The 26558-nt window shown below is 46.6% G+C and overlaps 1 protein-coding gene across 1 annotated transcript in view; it reads right to left on the bottom strand.

The window, feature by feature from the left end:
• MBLAC2 (metallo-beta-lactamase domain containing 2) overlaps positions 1-26558 on the bottom strand; it is a 30467-nt gene that overhangs the window by 775 nt on the left and 3134 nt on the right. The gene's annotated exons all lie outside the window — the stretch shown is intronic.

Genomic DNA, 26558 nt, shown 5'->3' with positions numbered 1-26558 from the left:
TAGGTGTGGCCAAACAATGGTCCTCCAGCTGTTGTGAAACTACAAGTCCCATCATGCCTTGCCACAGGTTTCCTATTAGGGAATGCTAAAACTATGGCAAGGCATGTCTGCCCTGGAGGAAGCACTGCATGCTGTACAGTAAATCACTGCTTTTAAGAGAAAAATTTATTTTCAATAATTTGCTCTCCTTTAAAACACATACAATACTGTACGTGGTCTTCCCTGTATTTGCTGCTGGTAGATTTGTTACGAATATACAGGGTTACTATGATGGTAATCCATGTACCCGCCACCTTTTGCTTTATTATGGTAAACTAGTCTCTGAGCTATTGTGTCTGATTGTGAGGCATCTATTGTTTCCATACAGATTCCAGACACATGCAGGGAGAATTGTATCAAAATGTAGTGGCCAATCCTGAGTGGTGAGAGGGAGGCATTTAACGTATGCACGGAGAAGGTCTGTCTTATAAAGCTGGCCATGTCAGTGACAGTGACTGTGTACATCAATGCTCAACCACCCATATAAGAGACCATACACGGATAGAGAAACTGCATTTACCATAGGACCAGTGGCGGCTCCAGAGGATGGTCTGCAGCACAGTTCAAAATCAAGTAAGTGAGCCGTACCAACGGCCATTCCAAACTGACTCACTGGCAGGTGATGCTGCTCCCCTATCTGATTTAGGACTGTGCTGAAGCCCCTCCTCCGGAGCTGCCACAGCATAGGACTGATGCAAGCTTCAATTGATTAAGATGCACAAATCGGTATTACAGCATGTATGGACACGGCAGGTGGGTATCTCAGGCGATACACATTCAGATGCATGGGTGTCCACCAGGGAAGCACTTTGTAGCAGCATTTGCAGAATCCCATAGATAGAAGCTGACGTAGCTTCTACGCCGGTCGCCCCATTCTTGCTGCAGGGGATCCAACTGAAATGAGATGTATAGGGTATGGGTCATTGGGTCGACCCAATTTATGTCAACCACTAAAGGACAACACCTGAAATAAATAGACATGGGTAAGTTCGACAGGGTCAGAAGGCCAATACAAGCAATAGGTCAACATGAGTTTTTCAGGTTTTTATTTCCTGAATGTCAACATGGACACCGTCTAAGCGTATCGCTGCACTCGCCATGCTTCCAGCACAGTGCTTCGCTGCGCTCGGCACACTATTTTATTCCCCACCACGCTGTAGTGGATGGTAGGGCAGGAAATACCCCATGTCGGCACATGTCCGCTAACAGAAACTGTGAAAAACTCATGTTGACTTTTTAAGTGTAATTCTTCCCATTGTTGACCTAATGCTTGTGTCGACCCTGTCAACCTATTTCAGGTGTTGACCTTAATAGGGTCTACCTAATGACCATATCACATCACATGTATGGGACTGCCCTGTCGCCACTCAGTAATGGCCATTCAGGTTTATGTCGTTATGAAAATAATACATTTAGCTACAGTCATAGGCGTTTCATAAATGGGTGCAGCGTGCATGGTAAACATGGGCCCCTGGGTCCAGGGGGCCCACACCCCAACCATATATTACACTTACCCCTATGGAGTCCCACTGTGATTTGCGCATGCGCACTGGATATGCCCCCGGGAACGCCATGTTCTCAAAGACCTGCACATGGGCAGCAGACTCTGGCATAATGCCAGAGTCTACTCACCATCAGAGAGGAGGGGGCCCGCAGCGGAGGCTGCACACGGGTCCTCTCCTCTTTTGGCCACAGTACCAACATTTTGTGGACTTTGCCCGTGTTAAAATGTATTACTCTCACTTCTTTCTAAAGCAGAAAATCCATATAATTGAATGAAAATCAGGATTGCTGCCACGTACTATGAGGCTCCATAGGACTACAGGGAGACCTTGCAAAGCCCCATTCCCCCTCTATATATATATATATATATATTGATTGAAGTTATTGCTTTGATAAAACAAATTCTAGTACCAATGAAGACAATTGTAGCAAGAAAACCTATATTCTAAACCTATTATTCTGGTGAAATGGCAGAAACTGGATAAATGTAGATGATTCATGAAATGTTGAGAAGGACCTGAAGCAACTGCAGCAATCCATACTGCATTGTGTAATGAATGCTAAGAGGTCTCTGGTGAAATGGCAACAAAACACTTATTACTCCAACTTCCAGGAAACCCTGAGATCATCATAATGGATACAAACAATTATGGCTCACAATGTAGTGTACAAAACCATGCTCAGAACAACACACATACATAATGCATGCTCACATCTAGCATGATTATCTCAGTGTGAACAGACACTGACAAACTATTATGTGGAAAATAAACTGGCTCTCCCATAGTGGCAAGACCACATAACACATTAGCAGTATGTTTCTCCTAGCAATTATAAGGCGACTTTCTGACCATGCTGCTAAAAGGATGATCACCTCACATTGTATTATGTTGAATCGATTCATGAAAGTCTATGTTTCCATTATGTTCTCTTGGTGAAAACTTTATAAATTGCTTTCACTGATTCTGTACAGATTATTAAAGCATTAGAATGTCAGTGGATGAATTTACTAAGCATCAGCTTTAGGGGTTTAAAGCCCCGAGACATCGCTGGGATGCTGGAGGGGGTATTCCATCCCGTTTTCTGACTGTCGGAACACGTCCCATCAGTTTGAATTCCAGGCCATTTTCACTCAATTCAACTGTAACTCAGCAGCTGGAATTCAATGCTCAAGCTGTCGAGTGTCAGAAACTGGGCAGATTGCCGAAAATGGTCGCAGATGGTTGAAAGACGGTCACGAAGTCGACAATCTGCAGCCATTTCCCACAAAACAGAACCGATTTCTCCTTAAGTCGGATCTGTTTTGTCGGAATCTGCCTTCAATGCTGTCGAAATTTATTTAGAATGACACCACACACTGCTGGTGTGTATATATGGCACAGCGTCTATTTAGAGAGGCTAGGGGCATGGCCAGCAGCTGAGCGTTGGCCATGCCACCATAGCGAAAAAAATGGGGGATGTGGCCTCGAAGGAGTACCACGATAGTAGGTCATGCCCCCTAGTTGTCCCTTTTCCTCTGCCTCCAGTGTTGGGATGTATGTGTGTGGCATATTGGGCATTGCAGTGTGTGGCATAGTGTGTCTGGGGCATTACAGTGTGTGGCATAATGTGTAAAGGGCATTTTTCGATTATTATGCAGATTTCTTTTTTTTTATTTTGGACACCCATAGAGGGAGAAAGTGTCGCAAATGTGCCTACAAATGAACCAGTTCTTCTTTCATCCTGCTACAAACCACCAACCTCGCTATAAAATGAATCGTGTTTTATGCGCATGCAAAATTTACGCACGGGCCAACTAATATTATTGGTCATATTTAAATGTTTTCTCCAGCATCAAAATTATAATTACTTGGGGGCATGGCTTGGCAACCATAGTGGATGGCCACATTGACCCGTCTCAGGGGGAAATTTACTAAGATGTGAATTCTACTTCACATGTGAATTCTACTTCACATGTGATGTTGCAATGGGTAACCAATCAGATCCTGTCTACTATCTTCTAGAGGGTGCTAAATAAATAAGAAGTAGATTCTAATTGGTTGCCCATAGCAACATCACATGTGAAGGAATATACACATCTTAGTATATTTCCCCCTCAGTGTCCACATAGAGGAGGTAGCAACGCTCATTGTTTCGGCACTAACTGCCACATGTGACGCCCATGGAGATAGGTACAATCCCATTGCCATGTGCATGCATCTAATTCACTAGCGATCTGGCAATGCTGAGCACAGCTACATCTGTAGCTTGCAGCACTACTTGCAGGTTCCCCAAACCTACTCTACTCGGCATCAAAAAGTGACTGGTCAGCAGATGCGGGCTAGCACACCGATACGAACTGGGGAGCTCGATCTCGGCGCTACTAATGTACGTTGGCTGGAGATTATCAGCGGCTGACGAGTGACTGCAGCCTAATTCTGGGTTGCCTAAATAGCCTAAGATCTGGACAGCTATATATACTGGCAGGGGTGAATTTAGGGGTCAGGACACCCCTAGGCACAACATTTTTGTGTCCCCCCCCTATTTTAATGTAATCATATATGTATATACATTGTTATTTATATATTTAATATTTTTTTTAAGCACTCTGGGCTGCTCACTGTACAGATGACCTGGAGGGAGGCACTTATTAGTACAGTGATTAGCAGTGTCTCCGTCAGTCTCTCTCACACTGCGACTGACTGAGTACAGGGAGGATCTGCGCGCCGCTCAGCTGCTGGATACGCAGCCAATAGACTGTGTGTGTGTGTGTGTGTAGAGTAGCCAATGGGCGGGCGCCGGCAGCAGTGAGCCTGAGCCATTTCCGGATACACAGGGGGACTGTCGGACCCAGCCACTAAGCGGTGATGTAATGTGCATGGCAGAGTGGGTGGGCAGTGGCGGGTGACGAGCGGCGCTGCCGCCAACATATGATAATTCATGTCTGTGGCGACGCTCATCACTCGCCGCTGCCCACCCGCTGTGCCATGCTGCTATTTAACAGAATGTCAGCCTGCCTGCCGCCCTTAAATGGTGCCGCCCTGAGGCCGATGCCTCACGGGCCTAGGCACAAATCCGGCCCTGCATGTCGACATAGACACCAAAAACTCATGTCGACCTTACTCATGTTGCCCTAAAGATTGGTCAACCTTCTGTCAATGTCGACCATTCTTAGTGTCAACTTTGTCACTATAGACCATTAGATAATATTTTATTGTATTATTAACTATTGAGCAGCTTTTTCAAACACAGCGCAGTGATTAACTCCATCTATTATCACATACACCAGGTCTGTCCAAACTATGGCTGTTGTGAAACCACAAGTCCCATCATGCCTTGCCACAGGTTTGCTATTTGGGAATGCTACAACTATGGCAAGGCATGCTGGGATGTGTAGTTTCACAACAGCTGGTGGGCCACAGTTTGGACACGCCTGACATACACAGTCTGCCGATAATTGCTCAGCTACGATATAATTGAATTTGTGACCAAAAGAGGTCACTGCAAGTTTTCACCAATGACTCCATCGTTCACTATATACCATACAGTATAGCGTGTAAAACAGATGAAAGGCATCATTAACCATTAATGGAAGTATGAAATCCCAGTCGCTATTTCCACCAGTTGGAAATAGCAGCTGGCAGTATTCAATCCCGGCCAGGACTCGCTTGCAACAGGTTTGCCTCACCACGGAGGCGGATCTGTATTGTCGGAAACAGAGCCTGGATTGCCGTTTCAGACTATCAGTGTCCATTTTTGCCGATGCCGGGACTTTAAGGGCTATTACACAAGCTCTGGCTCCTGCCGGGCGGCAAAGCCCCGCAGGTCGAAGTTTTCAATGGCAGCCTGGCAGCCGTCCCTTCCAGTGGTGGGATCCGTCTGCAACCGGTTGGCCGGGCCGTGGCCATCCCGTGTGAATGGACAGAATCATGTCCATTATTAACTACTGTGTGCTGCACAGCTTTTGGCCGTGCGGATTTATGCCACCCGGCAGGAGCCGGAGCATGTGAAATAGCCCTATGACTGTCAGAATATATTCTGCCAGTTGGAAGAACAGACCCTACATTGAATAGGAATGTCATTCATTCAGTTACTGTATATTGTAAAGATGGATACGGTCAGTTGGTTGACCTAAAAATAGTCAAGTCATTAGGTCAACATACTGGAAGGTCGACAGGGGTCTACACTAGGTCGACATGGCACAAGGTCGACAAAAGCATTATGTCGACATGGTCTAGGTCGACATTCAAAAGGTCGGCATGGGTTTTTTCCATTTTTATGAGCGCAGAAAGCCATGCGAGGGGACGCACTTCACTTAAAACTGTTTCTATGTCGACATACGGGTAAAAAAACAGTGAAAAACCCCATGTCAACCTTTTGACTGTCAACCTAGACCATGTCGACCTAATGACCTGTTGATCTTGTGCCATGTCGACCTAGACCGATGTCGAACTTCCAGTATGTCGACCTAGTGGTGTCGATCTAATGACCGTTGACCATCTTTAGGTCGACCATACATTCCATACCCGTAAAGACATATTTAAGAATCAATGCAAACGATAAAACTTCACTCTTTCTGACAAAGTCCTTCTTAAGATCATGGACAAAACCATGAGCACTGCAGGGGGGCAGATGTAAAATGTGCAGAGATAATTCGATTTGGGTGCTTTATTTTGTTTCTATGCAGGGTAAATACTGACTGCTTTATTTTTACACTTCAATATAGATCACATTTTGAAGTAAATCCCACCCAAATCTGCACATGTTACATCTGCCCCACCTACAGTGCACATGGGCCCTTATTCTGATCGGTGCGTCCGGATCCGAATATGCGGCCAGGACCGTGCGTGCGAAACCCCGCCTTCCATAGGGATCGCCAACTCCGTCCGTACGCGGTAAGAAGCTGGCCGAACGGACCGCACGTGTATTTTTCACGGAATACGCCTCCTCCATCTCAGGGAACCTCCCCCATCATTCGATGGTCGCAGGACCGAGTGGTCCACCAGCTCCCGCAACCTCAGACCACACGGACATTTTTCCGTGCAAAAGCAGGGATCTGGGCGGGCAGCTGACATCCGGCGATGTCATATGTCCACCCCCTACACGTGCGTCACGACCGCATTACCATACGTACGCCCAGCGTTTGCATGGGAACGCCCATGAAACGCGGGGCGTATGCATATGGTAATGAGCCCAAATAGCCCTTCACGCCCCTCTCCACCCCCTGTTCGGAGTGTTCACATTTCATGCAGGATTTGGCCGTATGCCCCGCTCGCACATGCGCAGAGACGCCTCTGCACATGCGCAGACACAAAACATGGGCGGCACGAACGCACGCGGATATTACCGCACCAACCAGAATAAGGGCCATGGTTTTGTCCATCTAAGAAGGATTTTATCAGAAAGAGTGAACTAGAATAAGGCCCTACGTACTGTAATAAATGTAAGTATTCGAGTCACTAAGCCTAAAACAAAGGTCATCTTGTATAATATATTCAATACTACTTACAAGTTCTATACTGTGCTATAGCATAAATCTGTGCTTCAGAAACATACAGTATCTGACATTGCTTCCATATGTGCTGTATAACAGAAGGTCAGTGGATGGATGGCAGGATCATGGGCAAGGAGAGAGCCTAACAGAATCCTGACTGAATCCGCTCCGAGGCATTGACCTCAATCTCACTGCAAGTATAGAGGCTGCTTCCACAATAGTTGCTTCAGACAACTGATATGTATCTAAGAGCTAATCTCATCCAGGAGGCACAGCTAACCCAGCTTCATAGCTCCTACAGACGGCAGCCAAGGTGGTCCGTGGGGGCCGTAAAACTGTAATAACAATAAGGCCCAGAGAGTGAAATTAGAATTATTACTACTATAAGCACTGGATGGTCCTCTGACTCACCACTCTATGGAATCCTATTTTATTCTTTTAGGATAATAATTGTCCTACCTTAATAAACATTTAGGGCCTCCTGCTGAGTATTTTTTGTGTATAATGCCTGATTAATAATCAGGCTAATGCTTGATTACTAATGCTTGATTGGTCAACATTTTGGGGGCATGCATAGCGCTCCCCGAACAGCTGGGCAAAACTCGTGTTCCCCTCCTTGACACTGCGACATCGGGACTGTGCAATTCAGCGTGACCGCTGTAATTGAGACAGTGGTTATGGTATACTGAATCGGCCATGTTTGGTCAGCAGCCCACAGATGCTAAATTACTGTCCCGGCGCCTGTACACTGCAAATGACAGGCACTGGGAACGGTGAATGTGCAGTAACGGCATCTGAACTGCACATGCGCATACCTCTGATACATACCCACCACTGTACTTTGTCAGGTACAGCACCATTTTTTATGGCCTGTATCTTTTTTGGGTCTGCAACTGTACATTGTAAGGGTAGGAAGGGAGCATGACCACGCCCCCTTTACCCAAGACCACGCCCCCTTTACGGATTTGTACCGGTTTCTGCTCTTCAGATGTTGGAGGGTATGCAGATAATATGGGCTGCAGTGAAGCCAGAGTAATGTCACAGGTTGTATCTGACTTCACTTAGACAGAGCACAGTGGTGGAATTTACCTGGGCAGGGGGCGGGGTTGAAGTCCTGCAGCCCATAGGTAAAAACCGTCACTGGATGTCACCCATAGCACCCAATCAAATTATACTTAATGAACAATGGAAAGCAAGTCGGTGGTTATAAAATGTACGCTGTGTGTTTAACGATAACAATTTTTTTCTACTTCTACATCATTTGGGTGACTGACAAAACACCTATATTGTAGGTACAGCCTGGTCTTGTACTTAAGAGATTATTTTTTTGCTTTTACATACATTTGTAAAAATAACTAATATATATATATATATATATATATATATATATATATATATATATATATAAATCATAATTAAACTTTTATCATTTACACTTTTTTCTTTATTTGAATATTTCACTGACTTAACTTTAATAGTTTGTGCACTATGGATGACAAAACCTAGTTCTTCTTTTGTATAATACAAATTGCCTCCTAATAAGGTCCCAGCCACTTCCCTGGTTTCCATTATGACATCACAGAACATTTCATCATGAGGCTGTGGCTGATTGTGATGTCATCAGCTGCATCAGGAACCATTTGAAAGGAAGTTGTCCATGGAATAAGACCTGTATTGAAGATGCTGTGTATACAGATATTCGTTTTGCTAATATTAGTGATTACTGGGGGCAATGGAGCTCCAATTCGGGCAGCTGAAGATCGCTTGGCCCGAGATGATGGAACTAACATCTATAATGAGGAGAATAAACCAACTTCAGGCTATAAAGAAGAAACTCCTACAGAAGAAGCAGCAGAAGAAAGTGACCTGAGCGATGAGCTGAAAAAAACCCTGAATATGGAGAACACCAATTATTGGATAACCTTATCAACAGTGGCCATTTTCAGTCTAGTGTTCACTGCAATAGCACTGGGCATCATTTGTTACAGACAATATCGTCTTAAGACTGCTGCTGATGAATCTTCACAGGACCTTGATAGTGAAGCTGGACTCCCTGAAGAACTTGAACTTGCAGATACAGTAATTAACCTGGCAAGAGAGATGTGCCAGTCACAGGAATGCTCTGACCTTTTCTTGGCACTGGATCATCGTCTGAATTAAAGCAATAGCTCCGGCTTGGGAACCAAAAAGAGACCCAAATACAGGCTTAGGAACCTGAGACAAAGAGACCCACAAAAAGGCTTAGGAACCTGAGACAAAGAGACCCACATACTGGCTTGGGAACCAAAGACAAAGAGACCCACATACTGGCTTGGGAACCAAAGACAAAGAGACCCACATACTGGCTTGGGAACCAAAGACAAAGAGACCCACATACAGGCTTGGGAACCGAAGACAAAGAGACCCACATACAGGCTTGGGAACCTGAGACAAAGAGACCCACATACTGGCTTGGGAACCAAAGACAAAGAGACCCACATACAGGCTTGGGAACCTGAGACAAAGAGACCCACATACAGGCTTGGGAACCTGAGTCAAAGAGACCCACATACAGGCTTGGGAACCTGAGACAAAGAGACCCACATACAGGCTTGGGAACCGAAGACAAAGAGACCCACATACAGGCTTAGGAACCTGAGACAAAGAAACCCACATACAGGCTTGGGAACCGAAGACAAAGAGACCCACATACAGGCTTGGGAACCGAAGACAAAGAGACCCACATACAGGCTTGGGAACCGAAGACAAAGAGACCCACATACAGGCTTGGGAACCGAAGACAAAGAGACCCACATACAGGCTTGGGAACCGAAGACAAAGAGACCCACATACAGGCTTGGGAACCTGAGACAAAGAGACCCACATACAGGCTTGGGAACCGAAGACAAAGAGACCCACATACAGGCTTGGGAACCGAAGACAAAGAGACCCACATACAGGCTTGGGAACCTGAGACAAAAGAAACCCATCCCACTCCCACTCCCCCTATCCCCCCCCCCCCCCCACCCCTGGCTGTTATTGCATGGCTATCGGGCGTGGCCCCTTGGCGATGGGGTTACCAGTTCTTTAAGAATTGGTAGTGGCACATCCACCATGGACCAACGCAATATTCATTTTGTTGTTATTAAGTTAGAACTGTGTAAATGTGCTGTCAGACTTACTGTGTGACTGTACTGGCAACTTTCAGCTTCATTTGCAAAACATAAATTATTCTATATAAAGTATACCAAAAGTTGTGCAAAGATTAGGGCCATCTGTCCTCCCTCCCTCTCTCTGAACAGCATCTGCCCCTCCCCCTCTCCCTGCCCAGCATCTGCCCCTCCCCCTCTCTCTGCCCAGCATCTGCCCCCCCCCCCCTCCCTGCCCAGCATCTGCCCTCCCTCTCCCTGCCCAACATCTGCCCATTGTCTCTGCCCAGGATATTTCCTCCCTCTCCCTGTCCAGCATCTGTCCTTTCCCTCTCTCTGCCCAGCATCAGTCCTCTTCTCTCTTCATTGGCCAGGATCTTGCTGCCACCCCCTCTCTACCCAGAATTTGGTTGCTTTCCAATTTATCTGCCTAGATCTGGCTGTCCTTTCTCTGCCGAGTATCTGTCCCCCTCCTTTTCTCCCTGTGCCCCATCTATCATATCTATACATCCTTATTCAACCATTTCCAACAACAGCCTCATAACTCATTGTTCCTCTTTCCCATTCTCCCACCTCCCCATACTTATTCCTCTTCTGCTCTCTTCACACCGTACACACACCTTGCGTCCAGGGGCGGATTTAGGGATGATGGCGCCCCTAGGCACAACAATAATGCTACCCCCTGTCTAATTATATTATTTTTATTGGTTACTTATAAGCCCTCATTTGATAATAGCCAATATAATGGATTTATTAAAAAAAAAGCCACTAACTGTGACGTTCTTTTATTATGTATACATATTACTAAGTAGGACAGTATCTGCATGTCCTATCATTTACACTCTATTTAAGATGGAATACGGTACAGTACAGTGGATATTTTGCAGTTATTGGTACACTTTGGGCTGACAGTACCATCACAGGCATCCAAGTGCCGCCCCTGGGCACGTGCCTCACGGGAAATTCGGCTCTGTATACTGGGGTCTCTCTCATATTTCCCATTCTATATCCATATTTTAATGCAGTTTACCAACATCTACTGGCAGTGATGTGCAGCATAATGCATCTTTAACTATTACCTGTCCATCCGGATTCACTCATACTTATAATAGTGTTACCTAGTGGGTCTCCCAAACCATACCCATACAGTGCAATTAATATTCTGTGCTGTATTCTCTCTTTATATTTCCTCTATATCACAAAAGAAAAAGAAAAAAAAAAAACAGCATCTGCAAACTAAAAGCTTGCAAAATCAGGGGTCATTCAGGAGTCACCCTCTTCGCCTCATTCTTCTGAATCGGGCATTTATGACTAGCTCACTGGAAGGAGTGCAATCTGCCTTTAATCAAGAACATACCAAAGCAGTTTCGGAATTTAAAGCCAAGATTAACTGATTAGGTTCTAAAACGGATGCCTTGAAATCCAAGACTGATGGTCTGTGTCGCTCATAACAACTAGATTCAGAACCTCGAAGAAAGGGAGTTAACCGAAGGTAGGTTTTACCATAACTCCTCTTTTCTTCTTCGGAGTTCCTGGGTCCTACAGGGATTACATCGGCGATGTCCCAAAGCAGTATTCTAAGGGTAGGTAGACGCCTGAGGGGCCAGTAGAACTTGTCGCCCAAACGCAGCATCTTGGGAAGCAAATGTATCAAAGGCATAGAACTTCAGAAATGTGTGGACCGAGGACCACGTAGCTGCCTTGCACAGCTGCTCAGCTCACGACGGACCAACCGATTTAGTGGATTGTGCAGAGATAGAGGAAGGTATTGGGAGATTAGCCTTCTCATAAACCTGTTGGATTGCCCTTCTGATCCAGCGCGCTAAGGACTGCTTGTGAGCAGGCCACCCTCTTTTATGGAACCCATAGAGAACAAACAAGATGTCTGAATGCCTAATGGATTCAGTTCTTTGAACATATGTCTGAAGAGCCCGCACCACATCTTAAAGATCTCTCTTTTGAAGACAACGACTGTAAGCTATTTCAACTCAGCTGAGTCCAAAGGTTGGAAAAGTGGTTCTGAGAGAGCAGAAAGAACCACGATTAAATCCCACGGAGCAACCGGAGGAGTGTACGGGGGCTGAATCCTCAGCACCCACTGAAAAAAGTTTGAACATCAGGAAGTGTAGCCAACTGCCATTGAAAACACACCGATAAGGCGGACACCTGGACTCGAAAGAAGCCAGGCGCAGACCTTTATCCAGACCACTCTGAAGAAAGGACAACAATCTAGCCACCTTAAACTGTTTGGTGTCGAGTGACCTTGCCCTACACTAAGCTTTCTGGCCTGGAGTATAGTCCTAGCCACTTTTGAAGAGAAACTTTTTTCTCTCAGGATGGCAGTCTCAAGAGCCACGTCGCCAAATGTAGCCTCTTCAGATCCGGATGTAGACATGGTCCCTAACCTATTAGGTCCATCCTCAGAGGCAATTGAAAAGGAGGAGCAGCTGACAGACGTACTAGATCTGAGAACCAGTGTCATCTGGGCAACGCTGGAGCCACTAAGATGAGAACTCCTCCCTCCTGCTTGAATTTCCTGAGAACTCGAGGAAGTTCTCAGGAAATTCACTGGTGGATAAAGGTATGGCAGATAAACCGTGAATGCTGTACCGAGAAGCCATTTGACAAAATACCTCGGGTGCAGGGACCATTCTCCCGCGTGAATGTCCTGGCAACTCAGGAAGTCTGCCTCCCAGTTCAGAACTCCTGGCAAGAATACTGCTGATGTGGCCGGCACGTGACTTTCGGACCACTGGAGGATTCCGAATACCTCCCTCACTGCTTTTATGCTTTTTGTGCCTCCTTGGTGGTTTATATAAGCCACCGTGGTCACATTGTTGGACCTTATTTGCACAGGTCGGCCTTGCAACAGATCCTGGGACAACTGGAGGGCATTGAACACTGCCCACAGCTCCAACAGGTTTATGGACAACCTGGCTTCCTCACGGGACCATCTTCCTTGGAAGGATCAGGATTCAACTACGGCTACCCAGCCATGCAGGCTTGCGTCCATAGTAAGTAGCACCCATTGTGAGATCCAAAAGGGCCTTCCCATCCTCAGATGGGAGTCAGACAGCCACCACTGAAGAGATGCCAGTTCTTCTTGGGTTAAGCTCATCATTCGAGAGAGTATAGATTCGGGGCAGCCGTCCCATCTGGCCAGGATCAGTCTCTACAGTAGATCATTCAGGTACAGAAGTACTCTGACCCCCTGGTGTCTCAGAAATGCCATAATCACCGCCATTATTTTGGTGAAGACTCTGGGGGCCGTGGCCAACCCAAACGGGAGGGCCGCAAATTGGTAATGGTTTGACATTTTTGCAAACCGCAGGAACTGCTGGTGGGATAGTGCAATGGGGACATGCAAGTACACATCCTGTATGTCCAGAGACACCATATAGTCCCCTGGTTCCATTGCCAGCACAATGGACCTGAGAGTTTCCATACAGAACTTGGACACCTTCACTGATCTGTTCAGTGATTTTAAATTCAGAATGGTTCTGAATGTCCCGTTTGGCTTTGGGACCAAAACAGGGTGGAATAATACCCCTGGCCTCGCTGAGGCACAGGCACTACTACTCTGGACTGTAGTAAGGACTCTACTACCGGATGTAGACAGGACCTCTTCCGTGGGTCTCTGGGTAGAGTTGTGGGCAAGAATTTCCTTGGGGGCTCCATTTGAACACCACGGCTTAGCCATGGATCACCACTTCGCTCACTCAAGCGTCCGATGACATCTTGAGCCATTCCTCTGAGAAGAACAGAACAGAAGACGGCCCCCCACCCTGGGATCCCTTATCAGTTTTGAGAGTAGCCTGTCTGGTTGCCCAGGGCTGTCTCTGCTTGGGTTTTGTAGACTTGAACTGTCCAGTCTGTCTGGTAAACACCTGTCCCTTACTTTCCCTGTGGGGCGAAAGGGATGAAAGGAACTGACCTTAGGCCAATGGGAGGCAAGCTGTTTTGGCTGCTACTAGAGAGGCCACAATTTTGTTTAGCTCTTCTCCAAAAAGCACCTCCCCTGCAAAGGGTAAAACCTCCAAGGCCTTTTTGGACTCGGTGTAACCAACCGGTTACGTGGGAGTCCACTGGGGGTGGATTTTCTCACAACTTACAGTCTTCCACCAGCTGGGGGTATCTACTAGTCACCCTTTTAGGAATTGGGAATTTCTTTCCTGGGGTTTTCCATATTCCCGTTCTGATTCCCATTAAGGCAGGTATTCAATACTTTAATTCTCCTTGTGCAGCGAATCCTGTTTTGGATTCGCTGCACAATCGCCGGGTTCCGGAGGGCTGCAGCATTCGCTGCCATCCCTCCCTCACCCCCTATTCAACACCTCAGGGGCTTGCTGCCCCTGGCGGCGAATTTTAACCCCCCCCGGCCAATGCCGCAGGGAGCCGGAGGACTGCTGCAGGCAGGGAGATGGAAGCCTCCCTGCCTGCACCAGACACTGTGGAGGTGAAGGAGGGCTGTCGGGGACACAGGGAGAGCCCCCAAGAGCTGGCAGGGAGCTGTGTTAGGAAGCACAAATCTCCAGCAAATAGGTGCCCAAAGCTGGGGGGGAGGGGCCGCAGGCCGGCGCCACCTCCTCCTGTGCTGGACTTCACCCACCGGTAACATGTAACTAATGTAAAATGGAGGACAGTTTTCCTCTCTGGATACTGTCTCCAGCCTGCACTCCCATTCCCTGGTGGTCTAGTGGAATCCCTGCTATGGGAGGCAATGTCCACGCCAGCGCTCTGACCTGCTCCCCACAGGCTCACAGACAGAACAGCGATTTTTGCTCTCTCTGAGAGCTCTTACCCTCCCGTGGTCCGTCGCTGCTGTCCAGGAAGAGATGCAGTGCCCGTTGTGCTGTCCGGCTCCCTGTCTTTTGCACACTCTCCTGTGTACACCCTGGGGGTGATAGGAGTTAAAGGACCCCAGGGGGATGTTGGAGCGGCAGCGCTGTGGCGCAATGTCAGCAGTGCTGCCCACTCAGTGTAAAAATAAGAAAAAGTAAATATAAAAAGCTTGGGATTGCTATGAAGCAATCCCAGGAGAAAACCACTGGTGCACCTGCTTCCTGCAGGCACCAACAAAAAACTGACTAGCCTAGCATGGAGGTGAAGCAATCCCAGGAGAAAACCACTGGTGCACCTGCTTCCTGCAGGCACCAACAAAAAACTGACTAGCCCAGCATGGAGGTGGGATTATAGGGGAGAGGAGCCAGGCATGATGGGAAGCTCTGAAAGCTTTGGAGAAGTTGGTGCCCGGTCCTCTGGATCCGCCTACAACCCGATGTAATCCCTGTGGGACCCAGGAACCCCGAAGAAGAAAACACAATTATTTTTTAATTCTCAAGATAGGGGTACGTTAAAGGTTTTGCACAACATAGGCCGATATACACTGGCCAAAATGATTCCACTGTACAGCAGACACACTAACCAATAATTGTTTAGTTCTAAATGATCCCAGATTGATTCCAGATTGTCTCACCAACAGTATCTCCATACACTAAACATTGCCTGAACTATCTCAAAACGGGAATATCACAGTGTATGCAGCAGATGATTATGTCGGGAACCAAATCTTGCACGATCTGGGCCAAGCATTGGGATTTGGTGCAACATACATACATATTAAATAATTATTGGGCCCACAACCCAATATCTGCCAAAAAATAGTATAGTGTGTACCTAAAGCAGCTGTAAGTGCTTCCTACACTATCCAAACAGATTTCCATCATGGATGAGGACAAGGGCCATAGTAACCAACGTATTTGGTCAAGAACTGCTGTCTGACTAAATAATTATGACTTAAATCTCACCAGGTGTAAGTTTATATAATGCAGGGAAGAACAATAACACACAATTTAGCATTACTCCCTTGCCTAGGTAACAGTAGACCAGAGTTATACCCCTTTTATACCAAAACGCCGGGTCACACCTGGCTTTTTGGATCCAGCTTCAAGCAGGGTGCAACCCAGCGTTTGGTCCCTTTTACACCAGCACTCCCCCCACCCGGCGCAGGTGGTTTCCAAGCCGCTGCTTGGAGATGACATCACCTCCAAGCGCCGATCGCCACTGCCGGGACCCGGACCGATGTGCTGGGGGAAAGCTCAGCACTAAGGTAATCTGCTGGGCTGCCCCCAGCCCTAGTCCGGGAGGTGAATGGATGCCTTACACAGGCATCCATTTACCTCCTCCGCTGCTGTATGCAGAGTATAGCAGACAGCAGCAGAGGCTGTGTGTGCCCCCCGCCCCGTCCAACCTGCGGACGCTGCGGTCCGTAGGTTATACGTCCCCCATTGATGTAAACAGGAGCCGGGTCGGATGACACGGCATACCTGTTTACACCACCCTCTACGCAGGTCCAATCCATGTTGTAAGTCCCGTGTAAAGGGACATGGCGTGAGCCATTTACACCACCGCTGACCCAGGTCTGACACGCCGATGACCCGGGTTTTTGCGGTGGCGTAAAAGGGGTATAAACCCAAATAGAACCTCTAAACTCCTCCTTTACATAACTTCACTGCAAGTTTCTCTAAACTCCACTATAACACTCCCTGGGGCTTATGAATAAACATACATTTATTGTTATGCAGATCTGCAACAATTTTTATGAGGACATACATAACTGCATAGCAATTGCAAAAGTAAGGGACTCTCTAATAAGCGGTGTCCCCATATGCAGGCCTGTCATGTTGAACTTTATATACTATATATAGTTTTAATTTGTTATTTTTGACGCATGTAAAACAGATGGTGCTAGCAAATTCTTACATGGCTGCAACTGTAAATAGCACAGTTCCATTTTCATTACATAGTACTTGAGTTAAACACAACTAACAAGTAACAATTTCAATGTCATCTGTAGGCTCACAATAAACTAAGCTGTAACAAACTATGGACATTATTCAGGTCCATTTGCAAGGGCAGGGCTTATGCGTTTTTACAGGGGCGATGTTTTTTGACTGCGCATTTCTGTGCATGTGCTGGGTGCGTGCGCCCACGGCGAACAAACTGTTCACAGGGTCACGTATGCGGTGTTAAAGGGTAATGCCTCTGACGCGTTTCGCTGCTTGCAGCAGCTTTTTTAAAGGGTAAAAAGCAGCAAAACACGTCGGTAGAAGCATTACCCTTTAACACTGCATACCCATCACCTCATCCTCTTTTCCACTGGAGCATAACCCAATATCCCTAAGGCGATTCCAGGTGTGATTAAGTCTACAATACTCCCACCGGGCATTTGATAACATTGTGGAGAAATGCCACCTCTCTAACAAGCCTATTCTGGGAACAAGTGGACTCCTATTGCTTCAGATCTTCCAATATTCTGGAGGAACGCCACCCCCATTATTCAATTGGAGGAAGCATCTCAAGAGATGCCACCACACCACTGGGATAAATTGCTTTTTTGGCCCAAAAAGAGGGACTCAACACAAACTGAGATGATATAATTAACATACTCTTAACTGGATACAGTCTCTGTGTTTTCTTAAAAACCTGCACATGCTTAGTTCAGAGCAGCTTTTAATATGATAATATATATCTTTTGTTTTTAATTTTGTTTATACAAATAAATGCACACCGTTTTTTAATTCTATATATTTTATTGTTACACTGTGTTCACATTGTCACACATCAAGCGCAACCTTTACCCCACAAATTAGTTGCCATGAGAACGCTGTTCTCATACTAATGAGGACATGACGGACATGTGGCAGGCGTGCAGCTGACATCACCAATTCCTCCTAAACTTACACGCCTATGTAAGGTTCCACAGAGCAACCTTACTTATGCGTGCACCTTCCACATCTTTTGATGGTCGGCGACTATCAAAAGATGTGGGAGGTTCCCACTGACATGTGAATGGATGTTTATGTGAAACATCCATTCGCAGGCTGTACGAACTTAGGTGCCCTGCGAATGGTGGGCCGGAGTACCACCATTCGCAAGGCGGGATCTGGTTGACTCACAAAGATGCAAATTTGCATTTGAGCAAATCAACCAGAATAACCCCCTATAGGTCCTTTGGCATCATCAGCGCATTTAGAATACAGATACCATACACAGCTAAAACAATCCCGAATGCGTTGAGAAACAGCGATTAACGTCTGTTCATCTTGGGTACATTGCAGCGGAGATACAGCATCAAGATATGGGATATGTGAGAGATCTCTATGCTCCGTATGCAGCCATTTATTCCTACAATAACGAATACTCGGACAATGGTCAATATAGCCTTTGTGTTAGGATTCACTGGTTTCCACCTGAGTTGCAGAACTTTTTAGTTCCCTGTTTAAATTGGTTGTAATTGGAGGATACGGTCATTGGGTCACCAGCATTTTGGTCGACAGTCATTAGGTTGACACCATTAGGTCGACATGAGTATAGGTCGACATGAATCTAGGTCGACAGGGTCATTAGGTCAACATGGGGTTCACAGTCAAAAGGTCAACATACAGGGGATGGGAGGGGGAGGTGGTTCTATTGAATATAGCCTTTTGTACAGATTCTGCAATGTATCCTCAGGATATGAAGCATCATTTTTTTTAAATGCAAAATTTTGGGAATTTCGGTGAGTTCCACACTCGTCTCGGCATTCGCTCCAGGATGGATGGACAGGGAGCGAACGCAGCGGACCGCCCAGCATTTTATGGGTGCACCCATGTCCATGCCTGCTTGGGGGAGGATGGGGTGGCTGAAGTCGCATGATGTCAGTGCCCGCACCCATTTCAGTCATCTCCATCCAGGAAAAAGTAAGTACAGACTTACTTCTATCCATGAAGGGAGAAAAAAATAATAATTAGATGGTGAGTGACCATTGAATGATTTTTTCCTCCGTGTAGTCGCATGTGTAAAAGGTGCACATATACTAGTAAGATTTATCTTCAGATCTGGCTGGTTGGAAAAAAAACATGGTTATGGAGGAGTGACAGTTTGTCAGTTTTCCAGCATATCCATGACAGCGCTGTCCTTGCTGCTGGCTCTGAGCTGCGCTGGGGATCTGGCAAGAGTAGCGAGATACCACGCATGCACAGTCAGCCGGCCGGAGGGGGAAAAGGAGACGGCGCATCAATATTAACTGATGCGCTGTCTCCAGGAGGGACATCTCTGGAGTGGGGAGTTAGCGCTCCCCCGCTTCGGCCAGCAAGATGTTGATACATCTTGCCGAGGCCCCTCCTGCTCCGCCTTGCTAATGAGGCGAAGCAGGAACTGTTATAGCGGCACGTTCTACCCCTTTGTTACATGTAACTACATCTGGAAAGCTACTCAGAACATCAGTACCTGGGCTGCTGAAGACTGGACAATTGATAAAACAAGTCCTCACCTCTCCAGCCCTTATATCCGCACATTGACAAATATACACTAGGCCAGTGGTTCCCAAACTTTTTTGCATCATGGCACCCCAGATTATCAGAATATTTGTCATGGCACCCCTAGGTGCAAAGTTTGCTACCGAGAATTTCAGAAAACAATATTAAATTAAATAAGTTGTGCTTATATTTCATCTTTAGGTCCAGTTATGTGGTGAGGCACAGGATTCACTTCTGTTTATCCACATATTTGAAAACTGGAAGCCACAAGCACTGATTTTGCCAATTACATTGACCATAAATAATTTGAATCAATTCTGGACCACCAAACCGAGGCACCCCTGCAAGTGCTCTGAGGCACCCCAGGGAGCCTAGGCACACAGTTTGGGAACCACTGCACTAGGCTAAACTGTATAATATTTATTATTCTTTATTATCATTTCTAAAGGTAGTTATACACTGGGTGTTTTTGCCCAGGTACGCTGATGTGAAAATCGCTATCCGATAAATCAATTTTCACCCGGTCCAGAAAATTTCACAGTAGGTAAACCGCTTTCCACAGTAGTAGATTGTAGTAAGTGGTTCACTCGTCCTGTTAAACAGTAGCGATGGATGCGAGGCCTGCGATGATGCGAAATCAGGCATCAGAGATCATCGCCCACCCACACACCCTTGGAGATTTTGAGCTCAAAGTAGCTCAGAATGGGAAAAGTGAGCTACTTTGAGCTCAAAATCACCTAGTGTTTATGGACCATTGCTGAGTACAGAATATGCACCATCATAGGCATGCGCAGCCCATTTTCTTAGGGGGTGCACCATTGGAGGGTGTGTCCATCACCGCCTACTGGGCGTGTCCATCAAAGCCTATTGGACATCAATGCAAACTAAACAGAAGGTGACTTTTTTATGTATATGCACTTCAGAATGAATAATTCCCCCCCCCCACACACACACACACACACACACACACACACAAACACACACACACACAAACACAGCAGAAATAGGGACAGTGCATGAAACGTTGCATGAAATTGAGTGGTATGCGTTGTCATTACTAAGATTACAGGAGAAGGACCCGGGGAGTGCCGGTCATATCCTGTGTACCTATGAAACTTTTTTCTGACAAGGCACCCCACCACGGAACATAGGAGCGTGAGTGCCGGCACATCAGTTTGCCTCTAGACCACTAATCCAAGGCCCCCCTGCAAGTATCCGTTTCGGGGTTCATAAACCCCTTTTTCAAGATGAACCCCGAAATGTTGGTTTCACAAATACAAGATTATTTTTTGTAATAATATGGGTCGATCCTATTAACCCCGAAGGGTGCGAGTTGCCGTTCATTTGCCGTTTTCACACTGAAAACAGCACCCAAATTCACCCTAACTCGCACCCTTCGCAATGCCGAATTTACTGAAATTTACTCACACCCCTAAGGAGGTGCGAGTATTTTTCAGCGAATTCAGCCTGCCTAAAGTGCGCCCGGTGTCGTGATGATTCGCACTCTGCAAATCATCCGCAGCCTTTGGGGTTAATAGGATCAACCCGACAAACACATACATACATACATACATACATACATACATACATACATATATATATACATACATACATATATATATATATATGTATACACACACATATACAAATAGACTGTGAGATGTATGTATATATATATATATATATATATATATATATATATATATACACACACATATTCAGTATATACATATATACTTATTTTAAATATATTTCTTTATATAGGTGCTGATAAAAACGCACCTTCGTTCCTTACAAGTCACTGTCAGGTGTGTGAAGACTGGGAGAGAGACCCTCCCTGCTCAGCTTCAGTTCCCGGCTCATCTCCTCAGTCTCTGGCCTCTCCAGACTCCAGCGTGTGACGTGGTGACGTCACACGCATAGGAGAAGCAGAGACAGTAACCTGCTTCCCCCTGACACTCCGTCCCAGGCCGCGCCCCCGCCCTCCCTCCCTTCAGCCCTCCCATACGACAGCCCACCTGCCCATCAAGTAAGGGCAGTGTGACAGTGAGACTGTCATGGCGGCGCCCGTGCGGGAGCGGCAGGCGGCACGCCAGCAGCCGCAAATGTATGTATTGTAATTCAGACACATACTGATCTACTTTGTCATTCAGTGAGCCGGCGCCCGGCCGCCCACACTCCCACGTATATACAGCTGACCGCTGCCCAGATAAAAATAATGTGTGTCTGGATCCTTGCGCATCTGACAGGCTGCCGTCCATTAGGAGGTGCCTGTGCACCCCTGGCACCCCCTGTGCGCACCATTATGAGGTACATAGATTGCTGTGAATCATTTAGTCATAACTGACGCCGTGCAAACAGTTTATAATATAGGACAGACATCTCTGTAAAGTGTGCTACATACAGTGGCAAACGCAGGATTTTCAGAAGGGGGTTTCCAGAGGGGCGGAGCAAAGCACGGAGATGGACACTTAGGTGACCCAGTATATGCCGGGTCAGTTAAAGTATTATAGATAGACCAAATGTATATAAATAATAATAATAAAATATATATATATATATACATACACATATACATACATATACTGTATATATATATATATATATATATACATACAGGGGCATTAACATCAGTGTAGACCCCTGGGCATAGCAATGTATTGGGGCCCCTACCGATACTCCAGCAGTAGGGGTGGGGGAAGCTTTGATGTCCCGCGGGTGGTAGGGGGTATTATATCAACCGCTCAGCATGTAGGGCCTGGATCAGTAATTTCCACTAATTACCCCTTTACTGCACAGATGGTGGGAGATGGGGTGGGAGAAGGGGGCATTGGGCTGAATGAAGGGGCCCTGATACATAACTTCCAGGGTGGAAGAGGATGTTTAATATGCAGAGGAGGGGTGTATAGTGGAGTGGGCTTATTATTCATAATTTTCTGGTGGGGGACACTTGCTTGATTGCTGATATCTCCAGTTTCCATAAATATATTTCTTAGATTTTAATGAAATTAAAAACTAGAGAATCTCACCTACCAAATGATACTGGGGACTAGGGGATCAGAGTTCAGGAGGCAGAGCAATCTGCCAACAAGCACATAAAACTACATACAGGGTGTGTGGAGCTGGAGCAGTAACCAGCTGCTGGAAGGCTGATATCTCTGGTTCTGGGTAGAGTAGAGACAAGCTACTAGTATCTATCAAAGGGGGAGAGTCTCATGTTTTGGAAAATACTCTCAGAAAAACTCTAAGTCAGACAGAACCTGAAATATCTGACTGGGAAGAGCAATTAACAGTCTAGGATAGGGGCCACTGCTTTGAAGTCAGATATCTCCGGTTCCCAAGGGAAGATTTTTAAAATTCTTGTACCCCTGGAAAGAGGGGACCCTCAGCTTTCAGCCTAGGGCCCTTAGACTCATAGGGGGGTTTCTGGGTACTCAGAAACCCCCCCTGCGTGCGCTACTGACATAATATATTGCCATTATCGTAGATTCATAAATAATACCTATGTCAGCATTAAATGAACAGTATCTGAATGGTGTTCTAAGTGAACAAGGTTGTTCTGACACCCTGGGGAAGATAAGGCAGTCCGCTTCAATCTCTCAGAACATTGCAAAGTGTTTTCTTCCACACTAAGATGGTTATTCTGGTTTACTCCATCTGACAAATTCCTTCTTAGATGGACAAAACCATGTGCACTGCAGAGAGAATTAGAGTTGGGTAAGCTATTTTGTTTCTGTGCAGGGTAAATACTGACTGCTTTATTTTTACACTGCAATATAGATCTCACTTTGAAGTAAAACCCCATCCAAATCTAGCTCACCTTGCACAAGTAACATCTACCCCACCTGTAGTACACATGGTTTTGTCCATCTAAAAAGGTTTGTACACACGTACAGATTTTTCTGTCTGATCTATCTGGTGGGAACAAAAATCTGGAAATGTATAGGCCCCCATACATTAGGCCGACTTGTCTGAAAGACAAGTCGGACCTAATGTCCTCTGAGCTCTTCCGGCAGCTCCCCGGGAGAGCTCAGTACGATTTGGCACTTGATGTGCAATTTTTCACATGGGATAAATTGCATGCGATTTATCCCATGTAAATTCCCGGGGAGCTGCAGGGGGTCTGGAGTCCGAGCTGTATGGGGTCCAGGGCGGGCAGGAGTCTCCACAGTGTCCGGCTGGATGGTCACTGCGGAGACCGTACGGTCAGCGGCGGCAGTGTTTTGAAAACAATTCAACTATAGGCTGGCCGCTGAGAGAGGATGCGCTCTCAACCAATCAGCGACCTCGTTGATGATTGGCTGGGATCGCTCTATCCCTCAGCCAATCAGCGGCAGGCCTATCGTTTGAATTGTTTTCAAAACACTGCCACCGCTGACCAGCGCAGTGTTTCTGCAGAGCCGCCCCGGACCCTGCACTTGCCGCCCACCCCGCCGCCCCACTACCACTACAGACTAGGTCCCAAGTCGGGTGATCGGACGTGCAGCAGGTCCGACCACCCGACGCAGATCCAATGCGCACGGGACCGCGCATCGGATCTGAGGGGGCATCAAAACTAGCCGATTTTGGTCCGATTTCGGCCAGATCCGACTGATCTGCCCGAAATCGGACCAAAATCGGCTAGTGTATGGGCAGCTTATGGGAGCATATGACAATTGGCACTTTAAAAAACAAACAAACTGGAGACTTCTTACCAAATCTCTCACTTTCTGAATCTCTCATCCTATTAAATTTCACCCATTGGGCCAGATTCTCTAAGCTTCAAAAGTGATAAAATGGAGAGTGATAAACCGCCAGCCAATCAGCTCCTACCTGCCATGTCACAGACTGTTTGAAAAATGTCAGGCAGGAGCTGATTGGCTGGCTATCACTCTCCATTTTATCACTTTTGAAGCTTAGAGAATCTGGGCCATTGTCTGTATAGATACAGTATAATTATTGTATATTGTATGCTGGTGTTCGGTATATATAGGCCCTTATTCTGATTCAATCGCAAAGGCAAATTCCTTCTCAAATGGACAAAACCATGTGCACTGCGGGGGGGGGGGGCAGATGTTACATGTGCAGAGAGAATTAGATTTGGGTGGGATTCTACCTTAAAGTGAGATCTATATTGAAGTGTTAAAAAAAAAAAAATCTGTATTTTCCCTGCACAGAAACAAAATAATTCACCCAAATCTAATTCTCTGTACATGGTTTTCTCCATTTGAGAAGGAATTTGCCTTTGCGAGTGAACCAGAATAAGGGCTACAGTACATAAATCTGTATATGGGCAATAGCCTTAAGTAATGCATATAAATGCACACGCATATTTAGATATAGATAGTTTTTGTGTATAGATTCAGATCAGTTATGCCACACACCATAATGCCCATTACACATTCTACCAAACACCGGCATGCCCATTACGCATTATACCGCACTGTAATGCCCATTACATATAATACCACACCCTGTAATGCTGTAAGTCTAACCGTGTCGGGGGGGTTCTACCTCGCTGCGCTCGCCACACTATATAAAATAAACTCCACGCCGACGTGGATAGTGGGGGTATGAAAAGGTTGGAGGACGCGTACCGCCGCCCATTGGGGGCTCGCAGCGCTCGCCACGCTTCAGCTTGACATCAATAGTGGGGTGGCGTTACTAATGGGGGGGGGGGGCATTTCAAACATGAGGGGGGGTTTGCTATTAAAATGGGGGGTTTTGGGGCTTTTTACATTGAAAGCATTGTAAAATCGGGTCTCAGGGACCATTTTACATTGATTCCAATGTAAAAATCGGGTCGATCGCATCGCATGTGATTTGGTTGGCATGCGATGCGATCGACGTGATTTTTCCGACCCGATCAATACAATGAAAATCGCGGGCGCCGTGCTAGGAAGCAAGTACCCACAGAACTTCCCTGCAGAATGGAGCAGAGCAGAACTGACAGGAGAAGTCACAAAACAGGTAAGAACCAAACAATACTTGAATGTTGTGACAGCCGCTTACCTACATGCTCATTGCTACGGGTTGGATGCTTGATGCCAGGACTCAAAATGCCCTGTGCCAAGGGTCAACATGCCCTTTGTCAGGAGTTGCATGCTGGAAGCCGGGCTTGTCCAGCAGCAAGAAACGGTGGGGGTTCAGCGAACGGTGCCCCGTAGAGTGGAGGTGCGGCTGCGAGCCTGGGGAAAGACCCCTGTCTGAGAAGTAGGTAGTAGTCACTGTCTCCCTCGCTGATCCATGTAGCCGGAGAGTCAGGAGGAACAGTGGCTCTGAGGGGACTCGGTGTCCGGCGTCTGTTAGGATGACGCAGGGAAGGAAGGTCAGAGGTCTCACTCTCAGGCAGCAAATTAATTAAAAAGTCGCTGCCTGCAGTGATTGGTTGGGGCGGCGGTGGTGCTGGGGATTTCTATTGGCTGCTGCAGGACTCGGTCTATTTTAAAAATGTTTTCAACTTCTGCCATCGCTGTGGGGGGTCCGGGGACCGTGCTGTCTGTCCTGACAGGAGGAGGAGACAGGTGGTCGGGCTGCCGACGACCAGATTCTGCTTCCTTCCTCCCTGCAAAAATTCTGGTCGCTGTGGCGACCTGGCGACCAGTATTTGTTGACTAGTAGTGACTAGAAATTGCCTGCACATAGACAGAGATTATACATATACAAACACAAAACAAAACGGAAAGGGGTGCTTACCGGTGTATTAAAAGAGTCATTTATATTTATACAAAGAACAATCCAAGATACTGCATGTAAGTGCTCGTACGGAGTTAAAAGCACTATGGGATGGCTACCACAAAGAGTGAAACATATCACCAAGGCAAGCTGCTTACACCATGCCGGTCAGTCCATCCATGGGTCCCCAAGACATCAACACGCAGGGTTGCACCGCGGCATCTGGAGATGCCAGTATAGGGAGAGCCGCCAGGAAAGATAAGGAGAGCATCACAGGCCACACCCTGGCGAGTTTCGTCAAAAAGACTTTGTCAGAGGACGCTCATCTCACTTGTCTTACCTGGCGGCTCACCAGATACAGACATATCCAGTATCGGGAGAGCTATGGACGGACTGACTGGCATTGTGTAAGCAGCTTGCTTTGGTGATATGTTTCACTCCTTCAGGACAATATTCAGGTCT

The sequence above is a fragment of the Crinia signifera genome, chromosome 1, assembly GCF_055691185.1.
Source record: "Crinia signifera chromosome 1, ASM5569118v1, whole genome shotgun sequence".
NCBI classification, from domain to species: Eukaryota; Metazoa; Chordata; class Amphibia; order Anura; family Myobatrachidae; genus Crinia; species Crinia signifera.
This window is presented reverse-complemented; position numbering and strand designations above follow the sequence as displayed.